Raw genomic sequence first — 5,592 nt, 5'->3', positions numbered from 1 at the left:
GGAGGGGGGGGAGAAGGAGGAGGAGGAGGAGGAGGAAGAAGAAGAAGAAGAAGAAGAAGAAGAAGAAGAAGAAGAAGAAGAAGAAGAAGAAGAAGAAGAAGAAAAGAAAAAAGAAAGACAGGGTTTCTCTGTAGTTTTGAAGCCTGTCCTGGAACTCGCTCTGTAGACCAGGCTGGCCTCGAACTCACAGAGATCTACCTGCCCTGCCTATTATTCTTTTAAAGCGGGTGTGTGTGTAGACAAACACAGGACAAACACGCGCGAAAGGAGGAGACACAGACACGCGGCTCCCACGTGGGTGCACTTTAATGGGGGGGAGGGGGACACGATAAGGGACAGGTGTGCAAGATACACAGGGTAAAGGGCAAGAGAGAGAGCGAGACCTCGTGGAAGCTCGCTTTTTAATGGGAAGCGCGAGGGTATCTGGGAGAAATGTCCTGCACCTGTGCGTGCCCTCGCATGTGCAGGTATCCGTAATCCAGGAGGAGTCTGGGAGCTGTAGTTTCCAAAAGGAACAACACTGCCTCCTAAATGCTGGGATTAAAATAAATATGAATCAAGAGCTTTTTGCCAGGGGGCTGGAGAGATGGCTCAGCAGTTAAGAGCACTGCCTGCTCTTCCAAAGGTCCTGAGTTCAATTCCCAGCAACCACATCGTGGCTCATAACCATCTCTAATGAGATCTGGTGCCCTCTTCTGGCCTGCAGGCATACATACAGACAGAATACTGAGAATACTGTACACATAATAAATTAAAAAAAAATCCTTTAAAAAAAAAAGAGCTTTTTGCCAGTCCAATCTCTGTGAGTTCAAGGCCAGCCTGGTCTACAGAGTTAAATTACAGGGCAGCCAGGGCTCCACTGAGAAATCCTGTCTCGAACACCCCCCCCCCACACACACACACACAATAGAGCTTTTTGCATGGTGGCATAGGCCTATAATCTCAGTACTTGGGAAGCTGGGACAGAAGGATTTTGAATTCAAGACCAGTCTGGGTTATATAGTGAAACAAAACAAAATAACAGGAGTCAGCCTTACTTCAGGCGAACAATATGAAGGAGGCAGTTTTGTATTCGAGTGTATGCATCTGTGTGCCCACACATACATCCACACGTGCGGAGGCCAGAGCTCAGCCTTCAGGTGTCTTTCTCCATCACTTCCCACCTTATAATTCTTTCCCCCTTTTGGAATGCTTCAAGGGACTCTGAGCGTCATCCTTGCCCAGGGCCGTGCTAATCTTCTCCTTATCATTCCAATTTTAGTGTGCTGCTGAAGCTAACACCGCCTTATTTTCTGACACAGGGTTTTTTGCTGAGTCTGGAGTTCACCAGTTCAGCTAGGCTGGCTGGCCAGCAAGCCCCAGGGCTCCTCCTGTCTTCCTGTCCCTGGGATTAGAGACTCACGTTGCTCCTTGTGTGGCAAGCGTTTTATCAATCGAGCCATCTCCCCACATCCCACTTTTCAAGTATTTATCTATGATTGTGTGTACACCTGTGTACATATGCACCCACATATACAAAGGTGCCCACAGAGGCGAGACGGAGGCTTCAGAGCCCTTGTAACTGGAGACAGGACAAGTTGTGAGTGCTGGGGACTGAACCAGGTCCTTTGGAAGATCAGTAAGTGCTCCTATTTATTATTTATTTAGACATGTTCTTACTATGTATCCCCTGGCTGGCCTAGGACGGCCTGTGTAGACCAGGCTTGCTTCATATTTCTAGACATAGACATCTGCCTTGACTCTGCCTCCCGGGATTAAAATTGTGTGTTTCCACATCTGTCGTGACTTTTTGTTTTTCGGTTTTTTTGAGGCAAGTTATAAACCAGGCTGGCCTTGAACTCAGAGATTCAGCTGCCTCTGCCTCCTCGGTGCTGGGTTAAATTAAAGGAGCATGCCACCATGTTTGGCTTGGTAAGTTTTTTGTTTGTTTGTTTTAGATGTGTTTTTACTTTATTGTGTGTTCATGTGCATGCATGTGTGTGTGCATGCCTTCATGCGTGCATGTGTATGTGGGTGTGAATGTTTATCACACCTGTGCAGGTGCCCAAGGAGACCAGAAAATGGTATATCAAATCCCCTGAAACTGAAGTGACATTCAGTTGTGTGATGCCTGATATGGGTACCGGGAACTGAACTCAGATCCTCTGGAAGAACACAAGATGGCTCTTAATCACTGATGTTCTGTATCCACATGTTGGCCTTTAACTGCACCGGTAGCTGAGGCTGACCTTCAACTTCTCTTTCTCCTGCCTCCACCTCAAGAGCGCTGGAATTACCAGCGGACACCGCACCGCACCACCACACTCAATTTAAAAATGTGCTGGGGATCAAACCCAGGGCTTCACGCATGCTAGGGAAGCAGGCCACCAACTGATTAGATACATAATGCTGGAGACGTTTTCATAGTGACAGGACTGACAGGGTCCCCCACCAGTGGGCAGACAGGAACATTCTAGAGAGCATGCACCAGGGCCCCAGCCTCCTGTCCCTCTGGCCTCCTCTCCTTCCTTTCCCTGGTTGCCAACCCCTCCTTCAAGCTTCCTATCTTGGTGAAAGGCAGGGCTTATCCAAGTGAGTGGGGGTGGGGACGACGGGACGACAACCCAAACCTCTGAGTCATTCTCCGTCTGCTCTTTATCCCCTGTGCGCGCCTCGCCTCAGTCCCTCTTCCTGTCCACCCTACCCCATCTCTTTTCTCTGTCACTGCCCACTTTCTCATGTGCACTCCGACTGTCACAGCTGTCCTCAAGAGGCTCAGCCACTCATTTCTTGAATCCTACATGGGGTACCCTGGGTGCCAGGCACTGAGCCACAGCGGGCCGCGTGGATACGGCAAAGGCAAGTGCGTAGTCCCTGACCCTAAACCAGAGTCCAGTCAGGAAAGCCACAGGTCTGTAAGCGCAGAGGACGACCTCACCTAGGAGGGACGTCTAGCAGCCTTCCAGGAGGACAAGCTGCTGAGCTGGGACCTGAAGGGCAAGGAGTGAGCCAGGCAAAGGGAGGAGGAAGATGTTCCAGGCACGGGAACAAGTACACACTTGGGACGGCAGGAAGTAGGAGAGGTCAGAGCTGAACCAGAGGTTGGGGGGAGGGGGCTCCCACCGGGAGTCTGCTCAGATCTCCTCCCCAGCAGGACCTCCAGCCTCTGCCTTCCGGTTCGCTCTCTGCACCACAGTCCGGGCTCTCGAAAACAGGCAGAGTCCCGCTCTGCACCCACAGTCATACCCGGCGGCACGGCCCTTGAAGCACCCGAAAGGCTCTAGCAGCTGCAATTCTACTTGCTCCTCCCAGTCAGCCACACCCAACACAGGTCATTTTCTTGGTCTCCTGGAATGCCCTCCCCTAAAGGCCCAACATGGATGCACCTCCCCCAGGAAGACTTCCTTATCCCAGTTTGCTTACCCCAGTAAGTTTCTCCTCTCTGCCTTTGCCCAACCAATTGGAGTAATGTGCACAGAAGAGCTGACAGCTGACGCTCACGGGCTGCTTTGCGGGAGACTTTATAGATGTGTTCCACGGAGATGACCTTATTTTAACTCTTCCAGCCTGTGGGGCTGGAGAGATGGCTCAGCAGTTAAGAACGCCCACTGTCCTTCCTGAGGCCCTGGGTTCGATTGCCAGCAACCGCATGGCAGATAGCAATGGTCTCAAACTCCAGTTTGATCTGATGCCCTCGTCTACCCTCTGTGGGCATACATACAGAATAAATACCCATACACATAAACGGAAAAGTAAAATAAAGGGCTGGAGAGATGGCTTGGAGATTAAGAGCACTGGTTTCTTTTCCAGAGTTTCTGAGTTCAATTCCCAGCACCCACATGGTGGCTCACAACCATCCGTAATGAGATCTGGCGCCCTCTTCTGGCCTGTAGGCATATATGCAGGCAGAACACTGTATACATATTAATTTAAAAAAAAAAAAAACAGAAGTAAAACTCTGCCAGCTTGTGAGCGTCACCTATGCTTTACTCAGGCGACACTGAGGCTCAAAAAGGCTAGAGGGACTCTGTTGGTTACCAAGGATAATAAGTGGCAGAGCTGGGACTTGAACCCAGGTTGACTATTGCCACTAAGACCTGTGGCAATGCTTCCACCAAACTAGCAGCACTTGGCAGGGCACAGTCCAAGTCTGATGTATTTGGGCTCCCGAGAACCTAGGACATGACTATACTCACAGGTTGGGGTACACAGGTGGCATGCTACCAGAGGGCTGGGAGACGGGTTCACCAACAGGCTCCTAAGAGTAAAGAAACACCTTTTGCATCCTGAGTGAATCTGGTCATCGTCCTGGGATTGACCCACTGTCTAGCCCAGGATCTGGCCTCTGAGTCAGGCTCCTAAAGATCTGCTGGCATTTCCATCCCGTGTCTAGCAGCTCCTTTGGAATCAGACAGACTCGTTTTGAACTTTAGTTCTGCCCTTAGATGGATGTAGCATTGTAAGTGAGTACCTTCAGCTCTCTGAGCCTCCAGTTCTCCATCCTTAGAATGAGCTGTAAAGTATCTGCTCCCCAGGACTCCACAGATGTAAACAATGTAGCCATTCATGCTGTTTCCCAAGTGTCTATGAACAGCAGCGCTGAGCTTGCAGTTTTTTTTTAATGTGTATTAATTGTATTGTTTATTTATTTGCTTGCTTGCTTACTTGCTTATTTTGAGAGAGGTTCCCACTATTGTAGATCTGGTTGGTCCGGAACTCACAGAAACTCCTGCCTTTGGCTCCTGAGTGCTAAGATTACATGTGTGAGGCCTCATGCCCAGCTTATTTCCTTTTCTGAAGTTGTGTGTGTTTGAGTAGGGATGCGCATATGTGAGCGCAGCTCTCCGTGACGGCCAGGAGAGGGCGTCGGATCCCCGGTAGATGGAGTTATGGGAAGGTTGTGAGCCTTCTGACATGGGTGCTGGGAACTAAGGTCCTCCACGAGAGCAGCGCAAGCTCCTCACGGCTGAGCCATCTTTCCAGCCTGCTCATTTACTTTAAAAAAAAAAACTATTTATCTTTATTCTATACGGTATTGTGTTTTGCCTGCATGCATGTCTGTGTGATGATGGCAGATCTGGAACTGGAGTTACAGACAGTTTGTGAGCTGCCATGTGGGTGCTGGGAATTGAACTCAGGTCCTCTGGAAGAACAGCCAGTGCTCTTAACCATAGAGCCATCTCTCCAGCCCTCATTTACCTTTTTAAACAAAAAAATTAAGTTTATTAATTCGTACGTGTAGAAGTGTTTTCTTTTTTTTAAATATTTATTTATTTATTATGTATACAATGTTCTGTCTGTGTGTGTATGCCTGCAGGTCAGAAGAGGGCACCAGACCTCATTACAGATGGTTGTGAGCCACCATGTGGTTGCTGGGAATTGAACTCAGGACCTTTGGAAGAGCAGACAATGCTCTTAACCACTGAGCCATCTCTCCAGCCCCCTAGAAGTGTTTTTCTTTCATGTGTGTGTGTGCACCACATATGTACCTGGTGCTACAAGTTCAGAAGAGGGAGTTGAAGCCCCTGGAACTGGATCATGTGGGCACTGGGAATTAAACCCGGGTTTTAAGGAAGAGTAGTCTGAACCATCTCTCCAGTCCTAATTTTTCTT

The 5,592-nt window shown here is 49.2% G+C and overlaps 1 non-coding gene across 1 annotated transcript; it reads right to left on the bottom strand.

Annotated features, from left to right (window-relative positions):
• Positions 1–1,177: 1,177 nt before the first annotated feature.
• Positions 1,178–1,281, bottom strand: LOC126510402 (U6 spliceosomal RNA). The gene has a single exon (XR_007594370.1). It is a non-coding gene; the product is annotated as a U6 spliceosomal RNA (small nuclear RNA).
• Positions 1,282–5,592: the final 4,311 nt, after the last annotated feature.

The sequence above is a fragment of the Alexandromys fortis genome, unplaced genomic scaffold (assembly GCF_014885135.2).
Source record: "Alexandromys fortis isolate MF-2015 unplaced genomic scaffold, M_Fortis_MF-2015_v1.1 scaffold_26, whole genome shotgun sequence".
In the NCBI taxonomy this organism is placed as follows: Eukaryota; Metazoa; Chordata; class Mammalia; order Rodentia; family Cricetidae; genus Alexandromys; species Alexandromys fortis.
This window is presented reverse-complemented; position numbering and strand designations above follow the sequence as displayed.